We start from the raw sequence: 14,277 nt of genomic DNA on the forward strand, positions 1-14,277 counted from the left end.
AAGCTGGAGGCAGAATTGCTCTGCTCCCAGCTTCCTGGAATCAGACACTGATCAGTTTCAACAGCGGCTGAATCTCGAGCCTGGGACAGAACAGTTGGGCTGCCAGGTAGGTCCCTGCAGGAGCAACCCGGCAGCACCCCAGCTGCTCTACCCCAGGGTCCACAACAAAAGCCTGGTCTGCTGGGGGGGGCGCACTAGCTGCGCCCCCTCCCCCCCCAGCAGACCAGGGACACCGGGAGCAAAGCCGCAGCGGCGGCGGAGTCCCGCGCCTCCCCGGCTTTGCCAGAGCAAAGCCTCAGAGGCGCGGGACCCCTCCGCCTCCCCGGCTTTGCTCTAGGTGTCCCTGGTCTGCTGGAGACGGTCCCCAGCAGACCAGGGGCACCTGGAGCAGCTTTTCTCGCCCCGGAGGTCGAGGTGGCGGGACTGCTGCGCTCTGGGCGGTCCCGCTGCCTGTGAGCTCCGGGGCGAGAGAGCCCCGTTCGTAAGTGCTGATCCGACATAAGTCGGATCCGCGTAACTCGGGGACTGCCTGTATATATCTATATATCTGCACTGATGTGCCCATTTCTATACAAGTCAGATACCACTCCAATCCATTTCCACCTCTCAGGAGGGCTGGGGTTTAGGGGTTTTTTTGTGGCTTCTTTGTAAAGACAGAAGATGTGTGAAACTTGGATCTGGACCTGTGTTTGCATTCCAAACACCCACACAGTTCAGGAGTATTAGAAGCAAGGGTGGGACTCCTCGTTATTATTGTGGCTCATAACAATAAAAAAAATAGTTGGCTGGCCTCCATAGTTTCTATGGTTTTCCTTGTCTCTCAAATCTTTTACCTGGAGACTAATCAGAGCAGTGCACTGATGGTTATAATAACTGCTGGAATGCTGTAAATTATACTTGAGACATCTATTTTTTTTTCTGAGTATGTTAAGGGCTTAGGTTTTCACTTGCTTTTCTACTGACATTTTATTAAGCAGCAGGTTAAACAGCAGGTTCTGTGAATAAAAATAGTTATTAGAATACACTTTTTTGTGTTTTTTCTAGGTCCGCTTACCAGCCACTAGGGGGAAACTATACTCAGACACATCTGGGGAGAAAAACGGGCCTTCTGTTTGACTCTTTTGGAGAACATAGTGGAGAGAGATATTTGGAGGGATGGACTGAGAAATTGGGTGTGTGGGGCAGACTTGGCTTTCAGTGGGGTTAGGTTTCTAATTCTTGTTATTGCTGGCTGAGATCGCTGCTGAAATGTGACCAATATTGTTTCCTTGTACTCCTCCCCGCTCTCCCTCTCTTTATTTAAAAAAAGAGACATCTTAACTGAGGCACGATTAAGATACTTGCCCAGAAGTTCAAAGTCAGATTTGAACACTGGCAGTGCCTGCTTTTCCCACTTCTGTGATCAGTCATGCTACCTGCTTTGAACCACAGTCAGAAAAAACACATGAGAATGAATCCAGGGTTCCTGACTCAGTCCTTGGCTTTAACTACCAGACCAACCTTCTTAAAGCTCTCTCTGAGAGTGGTGGGTACCCTGCATGCCCTCTCTTTCCCCTCTTTGCAGCAATTATGTTCTGGGAGGGTGGGGGAAGTGTGGAGACAGAACACAAATCAGGTGATTCATGGGGCTCTGAAAGTGCTGGGAGGGAGAGGGAGGGGTAGGTAAGTGTAGAGTTCCAGTGCCCCAGTACATGAGAGGTGTGGGGGAAGGGAGCCAAGACAGGGTGCGTGGGCTGGTCACAGGCGGAAGCCTAATGCAGGCCTGTACGCCGGGGTGGGTGTGGCCGGGAGGAACAGGAGTGATCGGACGCTCTGCCTGGAGGATTTCCCCATTGCTCCTATTGGCCAGAACCTAGCCAATGGGAGCAGCGGGAGGCAGTGCCTTGGACTGGCATGGAGCCTGAGGAAAGGGGTGCCAATGTAGACACAGCCTTTTAGTATAACCAAATCACTTTACCAATCACTCTTTCCACTCAAATTTTTCATTAACCTCTCTCATGCACATTAATTGCATGACTATTTTTAACTCCTTTATATTTTAAAAAAATTGCGGTCCACATTTACAAAAACACCCTCCCTCCTCCCTAGAAATTCCTCTGTATGGGCTTATAAAGAGCCACATATGGCTTGCAGGTTGCCCATCACTGAATTTCAATCTTGCGGCCCACTGAGGCAGAGGAGGCCACTCCCCGTTTCATTAGTCTTGGTTGCCCATCCCTGCCCTAAGATGAGAGAGAAGGCTACTTATTATGAAAGAAATGCGTGTGCTATGACTTATGTTACCTTTAATGAGTTTGTGGGTGGTGGGTATAATAGCCATGGGTAGGCTCAGCCATGATTGGTGGAGGAAATTTTTGTTTTATTAGGCCTTATTCAGGTTTTGGGTAACTGAGACAGTGGTATATGCTACTCAGCTTCCTTGAGGTCTGGGGTGGGGAGGTGGCATAGCTGCGGCTGGGCTGGGGTTCTTCCCCTCGAGGCTTTGGCTAGCCTGGGTCTCTTCCTATTGGGGGAAGGGTGTCTTGGGGTTCCAGTCATGGAGTGAGGGGAGAGCCGTGGGCATAGAAAGCAGAAATATTTTACATGTAGATGAGTCCTTACATTGAACAGTACAGAAGTTACACTGTTGTAACTATACTGGTAGAGTTACAAGTAGTGTGACTTCCCAAAGTTATACCAGTATGAAGGCTCTTATTCCCACAGAAGGGGAATAAGATATCCTGGCAGAAAGCTTCTTATTCCAGTATAACTGTATCTACTGCAGGGGTTGCATAAATATTAAACAAACAAACAAAAAAATCACACACCAAAACAGAATAGTTGTACCGGTAAAAACAGTGTGTAAAACACTAATAAATGGCAAGCCCAGATGGTATTCACCGAAGAGTTCTGAAGGAACTCAAAGATGAAATTGCTTTACTAGGAACAGTTGTATGTAGCCAATTGCTTAAATCTACCTCTGTACCAGATGAATGGCTAATGTGATGCAGATTTTTTTTTTTTACTCTCCAGATTTGATCATAGCAATTACAGGCTATAAAATCAAACTTCAGCACCGAGCAAATTGATTGGAAGTATAGTAAAAAAAAAGGAATTCAGACACATCAATGAATGGGATAGGTTGGAGAAGAGTTAACTTGACTTTCATAAAAAGAAATCGTGCCTCATCTATTAGACTTCTTTGCAGGGGTGAGGAAGAGCCAATAACCATGAGGGTTCAAGAATGTGGTATACTTAGTCTTTCAGAAAGCCTTTCACAAGGTCCCTCACTGAATACAGCTGGTCTCCGACTTACGACCACCTCCACTTACGACCATCCGCACTTACGACCAAAGCGGTCGTAAATGCGGTCCCCAAGTTACGAATGTGATCCGCGCTTACGAACAGCGCGGTCGTGTGTAACCCTATGGGATCCGAGTTACGAACACTTTGAGTTACGGCCAAGTGTTTGGTCCGTAACTCGTTCATAACTTGGGGACCGGCTGTACTCTTAAGCAAAGCAGGCAGTCATGGGATAAGAAGGAAGGTCCTCACAGTCCCATGACTTGCAATCATTCCAATTGTACAATCCCAGGCCCGGTGGGCCAACCTATAGCACAGATATGGACTATCATGTGTACAAATGGTAGAGATGTTGGTGCATGCTAGCAAGAATACATGGAGTGATAGAAGAGCCAGACTGTTACAGGTCAGGCTTTGGGAACATGAGTGATTTGCTCTTTCTATTCCGCTAACAAAGCTGCAGTTAATAGTTTCCCTGATCACTTCTGTCACGCTCCCAACCATGATAAAAGTCACACTGTAGTTTGGAAAGTAGTGGTCCCAGTTCTACAACTTGCATATATGCCCCTATGTGAATGTAGACATCTTTTGCTTACATTAGAACCTCGCCTCCTATCCAAGTCCTTCTGATTCATAACATCCTGGTTTCCTGCTCAGTTTGTGTCTGGTGACATGTCGCCTGCATTGCAAATGCTCCTGTTGGCCAAAAATTCAGTTGTCTCATTAAAGTCCATTCACCCTATTCTCTTAAGCAGAATTCACCTCCACTGGATCGCCTTTGCAGGCTTGTTAGTATTCTGTACAGAAATGATCATGGGAAAAGGCAAAGGTCAGCATTCTCAAACTTGGGTGGGCCTTTAGCTTTCAGTGCAGCCTAGTGGGTAGCATGGTGGATTGGCACTTGGAGAGACCTGGCTTCTAGTCCAGCTCTGTCATTGGCCTGCTGGCTGACCTTGAGCAAATCAGGTCACATCCCTGTGCCTCAGTTTCTCTATCAATAAAATGGGATAGTGATACTTACCTCCTTTTGTGCCATGCTCTGAGAGCTACTGATGAAAAATGCTGTAGAAGGTGTTTATACTCAGGCTATTTCTATACTATTGCCAGTGTCGTCAAAACTTATGTTACTCAGCGGTGTGAGTGACATAAGCTACGGATGCAAGTGTTTACGTGCACGGAGCTATGTCAATGGAAGAGTGTCTCCTGCTAAAATAGCATATCCTGCTCGCAGAGGTGATGGTGTGGTATTTTTTTTTTAAATATATAGATATAGATGGGAGCTCTCTCTCTCCTGGTCACATACAGCATCTTCATCAGATGCACTGTGGTGGTGCAGCTACATTGGAATTGTGGCTTCCGCTGAAGTTAAGCTGAGAACACTCAGCAAACTAGGAGCCTGTCATCCCAACTCTGGAAAACATCCCCAGTAGGCACATGCTTAAGCGCTTTCCTGATTCTGGACCTAAATATGGATTTTGGTTCTTCAAATTTTGACCATACTTAAACAAGGGTTTCTGTTTTTAAAGCACAAACTGATTTTTAGCTGACGAAGTGAAGAAGCGCTCTGGGCTTTCACTACAGAGCAGAAATACCTTGCCCTCCTGGTGGAATTCCTAGGAAATGTGCTTCCTCAAGTTTGCTTCTACATGCATCCAACTGATGCTCAGTGGGATTCTCAGCAATGCAAATTGGCTGCTTGTGGGTGATTTTTTGAATGTCTCTAACAGCCTACCTTAGGGAAAAGACAGTTTTCCCCCTGCCCCCGAAGAAATCCATCTTGTTTTCTGAATGTGATGGTGGATGTGGATTGAGTGTAATGTGACTGTGACACTATCAGTATTTAGGTTTCAGAGGTAGCTGTGTTAGTCTGTTTCAGCAAAACCTACAAGGAATCCGGTTAAAACAAAAGGAAAAACTATGTAGCACTTTAAAGACTAACAAGATGGTTTAATAGGTGATGACCATTCGTGTTTAAAGCTTTAGTCTTTAAAGTGCTACATAATTTTTCCTTTTGTTTTAGCAAGATCAGACTAACACAGCTACCTCTTTATTACTAAGGAATCCGGTGGTACCTTAAGGACTCACCATTTTATTGTGGCATAAGCTTTTGTAAGTTGAAACTCATGAAAGCTTATGTAATAATAAAATTGTTAGTCTTTCAAGTGCCACGGGATTCCTCCTTGTTTTTTGCTCTCAGTATTGCCAACCCCCAATGTTAAAAAATCAGAAGCCAGGTTCACCAAAAATCATGAGATTATGTAAAAATAATAGACTTGGTGTTCTTTTTATTTGCCTTCTGTATTTTGAGACTTTAGGATGCACTGAAGTCACAATTTGAAGCTTTCTCCATCACCATAAGGGCTAGAATCTTGCTTTTTTTTTTCTTTAAGAATGGAGGCTGAAATCACCTCATATCCACTTGACTCTAGGAGCTGGAACTTTAAGGAAAACAATAGTAATCATGTATCAGAGAGGTAGCCGTGTTAGTCTGAATCTGCATGAATAGTAATCATGAGATTCATGACAAAATCATGAGTGTTGGCAACTCTTCTGACCACATGTTCTGGCTCTGATGTTGATGCTGCCTCTGCTGATGTAGAATTCTACATTCAGTTGCTCTGACCAGTTTGATGAAGCAGGGATGTCACATGATGATGAACCTCACTGTGAGTTGTATCAATCAAAGCCATTATTATCTGAGTACCACCAAAACTCATCTGTTTGTATATTTTTTACTCAAAACTGTCTGGCCCAAAATCTGTCACATAGCAACAAAAAGGTTAGACAGAGGAAATCAACCAGACCTAATATCCAGCTGGAAAGTTGCAGTCTGATGGAACCATTTTTTTTCTCCACGCCAGACCCACAAAAAATAGTTATAACTTGAAACCAGATTTTAAAAACCAAAATGCTTGGGCATCTCTTCCAGTGCTGGGATACAGAGCAGCACTGGAAGCTCTAAGCAAGATGCTGAGAAATCAAATGGGTGCCTCCTTTCTTAAATCTTTTGCATTAATGGAGATCAAGAGTTTCTAAGCGGAGTTAGCATTAACTTCAGCATTGTACGGCTTACGTCCTTGAACGACTAAATAGCATGCATTTTACCTTGGTGAGTCATTTTAGCAACCTCAGTGTTCCACGTAAATGGCAACCTTTACTTAATGTAACTAGATCTTTGTGAAGAGGACAGAATTAGACTCGGCCAAATGAAGAGTTGGGGACCTTTGCAACCCAACACCAGAATGATTACAAGGTACATACCAATCATGCTGGGGACACAAACAATGATGACGACATTCTAGCATTGCCTGAATAGTTGACACGTCTGCAGAATTATGCTACAGCCAGTACTGGCGCAAATATAATGCAAGGGGTTAGGAAAATATTAAAGATGCATGGAACGCTTTGACAGATGTTGAAAAGTGGAAAGCCCATTAAATGTGTTTTAGAAACAAAGTGAGCATCTGACGGATCTGAAATAAACCACATTATAAAAATGGGTTGGTGGGAGGAAGTATCTTTTTAACCCTACAGTTTTAGAGGTAAGGCAGGTTCAGATGTTCATGATCATTTTTATTGTATTAATATGTCTTGTGATTTTTAAATAAACTTAAGAGTTGATTTACTGCATAATCTTCAATTAACTCTGGAAAACCAGAGCTAGAAGCTGTCTGAATTCTTGGAATTTATATTTGAGGTTCTTTTTTTACAAAAATCTAAATATAATTTTGCTTTATGCAGTGTTCTGACTATAATTACTAGAATTTTTACTAGCGTAAAGGATGGTGATTAGCAAGGGCAGGATGGTATGGAAAATACTATCTTGGGTCAAATTTTTGGTATCTCAAGGTTAAATTGGTTAGTGAACTGTGACCATTCCAGGTGTGACTTTTCTAGTCTCAATTTTTCTGTTGTAGGTGGCTCGATTGTCAGTTAGTTGATTGTGGAGAGTTTCTAAGGAGGCTGAAAATTAAATTGATTTTGGGGGGGGAGGTCCTCCTCAGAAACCTGACGTGATTGGATTAGACCAGGCATTCTTCTGCAGGTTATGAAATGACTTTGATTAATGGGAAGGATGAGGGTAACTTTGAACCCTAAAAAGAGTTAACATTGACTCAAATAATTTCTCTTTCATAGAATTATTTAAACGCGTGTTGCTCACTTTTATTGCCATCCTCTTGGTCAGGGATTTCATGAATGTTTGTTTGCATGAGACTTTGCAGGTGTAAAGCATTTACATAACAGTTAAGTATAACTATGTATGTGTTTATTACAGCCACTTGTCTAAATTTGATTCCAGCCTTTAATTTTTTTTCATTTACTTAGAACAAAGTTTTGGTATATTAACTGGCTACGTTAGCCTGGGAGTGTATTGCAAGAAAGAAGGAACAAACTGAGAAGAAAGAAATAGAACGAGAGAGTGAGTTTTTTTTTTGTTAGCAGCAACACTACCAGTGATTATTGCTGCTGTTACTGTAGCACTTTCAGTAGCTGAAAAATTCTGCCTAGATAAACATATTGGGTCTAGTTTGCTCACCTGAAACTGATCTAATATTAAAAAAAAAAAAAAAAGTAATAAATGATGAATAGTCTAGCAGCACATTAAAGACTAGCAAAACATGTTGATGGTATGATGAGCTTTCGTGGGTACAACCCACTTCTTCAGATGAATGGAGTTATTAAAGGTCCAGTTCCAAAACCTTTAATAACTCCATTCATCTGAAGAGGTGGGTTGTGCCCACGAAAGCTCATGATACCATCTACATGTTTTGTTAGTCTTTAAGATGCTGCTAAACTATTTGTTTAAGTTTTTTCCAGCTACAGACTAACTCTCTTACCCCTCTGAAGCTAATATTCAAAGGCACTGTTAAAAAAGTTGATTAAACAATATATATATATATATATATATATATATATATATATATATACACACATACACTTCAGAGCCTGAAAAACCTCGGAGTATTTCAAGGGGTCCTTTACCGTTGTCTGTTAAGGCTACAGGACCTTTAGTTCTATGTTCTGCCATAACATATTTACTTAGGGATCAATTCTTCACTCTCTGTGTGTGTGGAACTCCACAAGGAGTTCACGTCCATATTACCAAGGGAAGAATAAAACTCCCTAACTCTCAAATAGAGACTCCTTGGATGCCTTCACTATGCAGAGTTGCAACATCTCTCAAAAATACACAATACTGTTATTGGGAATGGACTATTTAAATACCAATAAAGAGATGATCAGTGGCTTTGAACAGAGTGGTGCTCTGTACAATAGAAGCCATACCCTAGAATAAATATAGCTTATAATTAATTGATTATAATTAACCTCTTAAATTCTCATGAGAGGTAAATTCTGCGTGTGTGTGTACATAATGCACACCAGTATGTGGGTGAAGCCGGTGAGATACTGGAGCATGGGGCACAATATCACTCTGCTGTGGATAGACACACAATGTAGAGTGGAAGCACTGGTTTTGTGATGGGTCAGAGAAGGGAGGGACGTAGATGTGACAATCTAGATCCATTGCACATCCCGTTGGAGGGGTGCAGTGACTGCGGAAGAGGTCCCAAGACACAGTTTGTGGTGGAGAACTCCACTGTGCACTACCTAGTTATCCACTTTGGAACCTTTCTCCTGAGACCGTTAATAGAATATAAGTGCCTGTCCCGAAATCGCCTGGGTGCTGCTATGGAGCCCCCTAGTGGAGTGTGCACAACCTGGTAGACATTATCCTTAGGGACCTTTCATTTGAAAAAGCTTAAATATACAGTGAACATAGCACAGCTAGGAATGAAAATGAATAGATTTTTAGTTCTGGTGGTATGCTCCCAGGGTTCTGAGTATGGTTGTGCCTCCATGGCAGATTGCTGGAAACCACCCATTTTCTGATAATCACTTAGCTACTGATTACGGTGACTGTATTTTCTGAACCAAAAATGGGGACACATTAGGCACATCCCTGACACTGTTCTCCATGCCTCCTGACCCATTGGGCCCTCTCCACCTGCCATGGGAAGCCCCACGAAATGTAGATGTCAATACCATGACAGCAATGCCTATATTATGTAAATAATTATCTAATGATAATTGCCAAATGAGACCACTTCCCAACCTATTTACAAAGGACCTGATCCAATTTAAACTTTAAGCTAGGGTTGGGCCCAAAGCAGTCTGTTGACATTACCCAAGAAGATCTAGTTAACATTTAGTCACCCTTCAAAAATATAAGGGACCAATCCGTAAAAGCCCCACTGCTGGTAAAAGCCACCACTTTCCATCACTGGAGGTGGGGTCTTACCACAGGTTTCACTTTGTGTGTCAGAATAACTCAGACATGCATTGTCACAGCTAACTCCATTCAGGTCTAGGTAATGTGCAGCCCAAAGACAGAAAAGCAGATCCCTTGAAACTGGAAGTTAAAACATCTCACCTCTTCACAGAGCTCACAAAGGGCTTGTTCACCAGACACACAAGTCATGACAACCCTCTCTGTAGAGAGACGATACACCCTACCTCCCTGTGGCTGCGCCAAACGTTTTCACCTGGCATCTTAACATGCTGTTAAAATCATCAACTGCTTGGATGAGGAAGAGTTGACATGGTGACTTCACTGCCATGGTAACAGACCCGATCTCTCTGTGGGTTCTTGTGGAGCAGCAGGAAGCCCAGGGCAGTCTCCAGGGAGGGAAGGTGAGGGAGAGGCCGGAGGTGCTTCTCTTTCAGTGGTTCTCAATTTTTTTGGCTTGTGGACCACCTGGCACAATGTAAACCTTCCCATGGATCACCAATTGCTAATGAAAACACGCTGTTAATTATATAATTGCGCCCAAGCCATTTTGCTAGTAATGCAGCTGAAGAGAATGGTTTAATTTAAATTATTAAACAGACTAAGTGCTTTAACTTAGGGTACATCTAGACTACAGGCTTTTGTCAACAGAGGCTTTGTTGACAGATACTGTCGAAAAAGAGCATCTAGACTACAACCAGTTCTGTCGAAAAAGCAAGTCGCTTTTTTGACAAAGTGTAGACGCTCTCTTTTGTAAAAGCACAGTGTGGATGCAATAGCGCCTTTTCTCGACAGAGCTCTGTCAACAAAAGGCGTTATTCCTCGTAGAATGAGGTTTACCGCCGTTGACAAAACTGCCGCGTTCTGTTGACTTACTGTCGACAGAACGCGGTGGTAGTGTAGATGCAGGTATAGTTTTGTCGACAAAAGTCCACTTTTGTCGACAAAACCCTGTAGTCTAGACACACCCTTACTCATGTTAATGTATCAAGCATCGTTTTAAATAAAATAAAATATTTAATTTAAGTCCAATACAAAAGGTTCCCATGTTTTCTTATGGCAGAGGTGGGGAACCTTTTTGGGGTCAGGGACCACTGACCCACAGAAACTATTGGGGACCATACAAGTGAGAAGCAAAAAACTCCATCAAAACTCCCCAACTCTCACTGATGTGGCCCCCAATTGAGACACCTCACTCCTCTGACACTCCAGCCCCACAGGGCAATGGGAAGAGACAGGGAGGACTAAGGTTCAGGGCTTCCCATAGGACAGATTTACTATTCTGGGGTCCTGGAGTTAGTGGATTTTTATGGACCCTTTTAGACTCTGGGGTAGGAACAAAAATGAGGGATTCAGTGTGCGGGACAGGGCTGCTGGCAAGTGGGATAGGGATGTGGTGCAGGATCTGGGTGGGAGGTGGGGTGCAGAAGGGGGAGAGGTTTCGAGGGTTGGGTGGGAGGTAGGGCGCAGAAGCAGGCTGGGAGTAGAGTGTCTGGCCAGCAGGGAGGGTGCTGGAGCAACAGTGGATGCAGGAGCAGGGTGAGGGTAGGTGTCTGGCCAGGAGGGAGGGTGCAGGAGCAAGGGAAAGTGCAGAGTCTGGCCAGGAGGGAGGAGCAAGCTAGGGGTGCAGGCTATTGGGGGCAGGGAGGAGGGGAGTGAATGTGGAGGATAGGAGTGTGGGGGTCTGGACATGAGGGGGGATGCTTTCTTGGCTTTGCACCCCCTTGCAGCAGGGAAAGCTTCTGGACGGTGCACTGCCATTCCCCCGGAGGGTTGGGGAGGGGGAGGTAGCTTAGCCCTTCCCCCACACAGTGGAGAGCCCAAGCAACTTCAAAGCTACACCACCAGCTCTGGCTTCTTGCTTGGAGGATGTAGGGGGTGGAGGCAGCTGAAGAAAGCCCCAACTTTCCCCATCAGACCTGGCTCACGGAGAGCATCAGAGCAAGCAGCTCCGTGCACTGCTGTTCCCCCAGAGGGGTGGGGAGAGGTGGGTAGAGAGAATGAACATAAGAACGGCCGTACTGGGTCAGATCAAAGGTCCATTTAGCCCAATATCCTGTCTACTGACAGTTGCCAGCACCAGGTGCCCCAGAGAGGGTGGACCGAAGACAATGATCAAGCGATTTGTCTCCTGCCATCCCTCTCCAGCCTCTGACAAACAGAGGCCAAGGACACCATTTTATCCCTCGAGAGCACACTTGCTGAGGCCAAGTGCCCCACGCCCCACAGCGCCCCAGCTGGGCTCCGTGCAGTCCCTTCCAGGGCTCAGGCGGTAGCTCTAAGGCACTGAGGTCTGGGAGTGGCTCTGGTGGGTTTTGCCTCGGACACAGACACCCCTACCATCCCGGGCAGCGGCGGCCACTGTAACAAAGAACAAGCAGCCATCTGGAGATGTAGGCGGCAGCAGTGAAGCCAGACCAGGGATCCCACACCACAGCAGTCCTGAGGGGCATGAGAGGGGACTGTGTGGCGTGCAGTGGGAGGGCAGGGGGTGGCAGGGGCTTGCTGGATGGCAGCGCTCTGAAACTCGGGGAATGCTCCAGAAATCGCGCGCCACCGAAACCACCCTGGCTGCCCACCGGCAAAGTGCCAAGGGAGCTGCCTACGTGCTCTATGGGGAAGTGGGGAGACTGTTGCTGCTGTGCCGTGTGAGGGGGTGGGTCTCTGCTGGGCTCTGCCAGCCGGAGGAAGGGAAATGGTGGTGCACCGAGCCATATCTAGCTTGCTTCCTCTCCACAAGCCGGATCTGGCAGGGCTTTCCGGGACATTTTACTACTTGATGGGGACACCGGGACAGAGTATTTAAATTTGGGACTGTCCTGGAAAATCTGGGAGGTATGGCTGACATACCAATATGGCTGATGTTATGTGCAGGCTGCCGGGAGGGAGGAGCCAAGGTTTCATCTCCAGACTCAGCCTAGTGGTAGCTGCTCTCCCCCACTGCAGGCTCCAGGACTGCAGGGAGCCTGCGAAGATGAGCAAAGGGGCTTGCTCCCTGAGGCAGTTGCACAGCAGGGCTCACGACTGAGCCCCGTGTGCACTGTTAAATATCTGTACCACAAAGGCTGTTTCCATTGCAGTCCAGGTAGAGGACCAATGCACAGTAAAATGGAGGCCTTAATCCTCTGCTACAACAAAGTAGTTCTTTTGCAGGAGCCTGTGATGTGCTGAGGATCCCTAGGGTTTGCTTCATGGCTGTTTGTCTACATCTACACTGACCAATGCTCTTAAAATTTCCCCGCTGCTGCGGGAGCTTTGGTACCAATCAGCTGCAGCCACCATTCCATGTTCTCTGCCTAGAGCAGCCCCAGAGGAGGCTGGCTGAACACTCAGCAGCTGGGCTACACTTGTTTTCCCACAGGCAAAGTTGTGATCTTCCCCAGTGCAGTCCTAAATGAAACCAGAAGCCAAGGAGTCCCCCTCTCAGGCGTCTGCATGAGTGAGGAGAGTGTAACTGAAGCTCTCCCATCTCAATTTTCACTGAGGTGCCCAGAGCTGTTTAGCTTGCTGGCATCCTGGAAGGGGAGAACCCATCTGAGCTGTCTGGTGCAGCCAGTTTCAGCTCTTGCAGGAGGAGCGCTCCTCCCTGCCCCAGCGGCAAGGGGTGGGGGTTTGGGCAGGCATAGTGCCAGGGGACCTTGGAAGGCTTGCTGGTTGGGTAAGGGGCACCAAATAACAGTGAGATGTTGTGTGTCATGGCCAGCCGCAGCACTAAGCAAGGGGCCTGTGGAATTACTTCTCCATCCCAAAATATAATGGAATCCACCTCTGTAGACCAGCATTATTGGGGAACAATATAAAAATCGGAGGCGTCTCTCTAGGCCACCACCTGTTTCTTGCTGCCAGCTGCCTCGGCTGGAGTCTGAACAGCAGGGCAGGCAGCTCATTTTTTAATAACCCCAGGCTGGGATATAAATGTGGAGATGCACGCTCTCTCTCTCATGGAGTTTGTGGCCTGAAGGAGCCGCCAGATCATCTGGTCTGACCTGTACATCACAGTGCAGGGAGGCTGTGCCGCCAGTGCCAGAGAAGAGCTTGTGATTGCTTCAGCCTTTCATAACTCCTGTAGAGGCCGCAGAATGACTCACTCCATGGCGGAGCCAGAATTAGACTGTAACAGTCACTAGCTGTCAGTCTGAGCTCGTGCCCCCATGCAGGCCATGTCTCATGGTGCCTGTGAGAAGAGCAGGCTAGGAGGAAATGTACACCAGCCTTCATTGCACAGTAGGAGTCTAGTTGGCACCACTCTCCCCGGAGTAAATCAGAGGGGGCTTCCCCAAAAGCCAGATTCTGGGTCCCTTGGGTCCCAACTGCCTGCACTGGGAGGCCACAGGACAATGTTCCCTTCCATCCCTGTGTGGATTTTTTCCATCCATGTGCAGAATAATTTGTATGCGCACTGAGGCATGTGTGAATGTGCACCACCAGTAGACACAAAAAACCTATCTCTGGGCTAATCAGCAAGACGGCATTGGAATATCTTTTGAGTGGCTGCATGAGCGCTCATGGTACAGGGAATACTGCCAAAGGAAAACAGCTATTCTAGTTTTCTCTTCTGAGTGACACAGAGTAAATGGAGAATGTTAAAAATATCTTCCTTTCTAACTTCCTTTTTAATGATCCAAGAGACTAGTTCTAGTCAAAAATAAGGATTTATAAGACTAAAATTTCCTAATGTAAACTGTCCCTTTAAATTCTGTCTTGTC

At 45.9% G+C, this 14,277-nt stretch overlaps 1 protein-coding gene and 1 long non-coding RNA gene across 2 annotated transcripts in view; one reads left to right on the forward strand and one right to left on the reverse strand.

Annotated features, from left to right (window-relative positions):
- Window positions 1-14,277, forward strand: part of LOC142818737 (uncharacterized) — a 132,629-nt gene that overhangs the window by 54,521 nt on the left and 63,831 nt on the right. The gene's annotated exons all lie outside the window — the stretch shown is intronic.
- The window catches only part of MYOT (myotilin), a 62,296-nt gene that overhangs the window by 46,058 nt on the left and 1,961 nt on the right, over window positions 1-14,277 (reverse strand). The window lies entirely within an intron of this gene.

This window comes from Pelodiscus sinensis, chromosome 16 (assembly GCF_052426305.1).
Source record: "Pelodiscus sinensis isolate ZL-2025 chromosome 16, ASM5242630v1, whole genome shotgun sequence".
Classification (NCBI taxonomy): Eukaryota; Metazoa; Chordata; order Testudines; family Trionychidae; genus Pelodiscus; species Pelodiscus sinensis.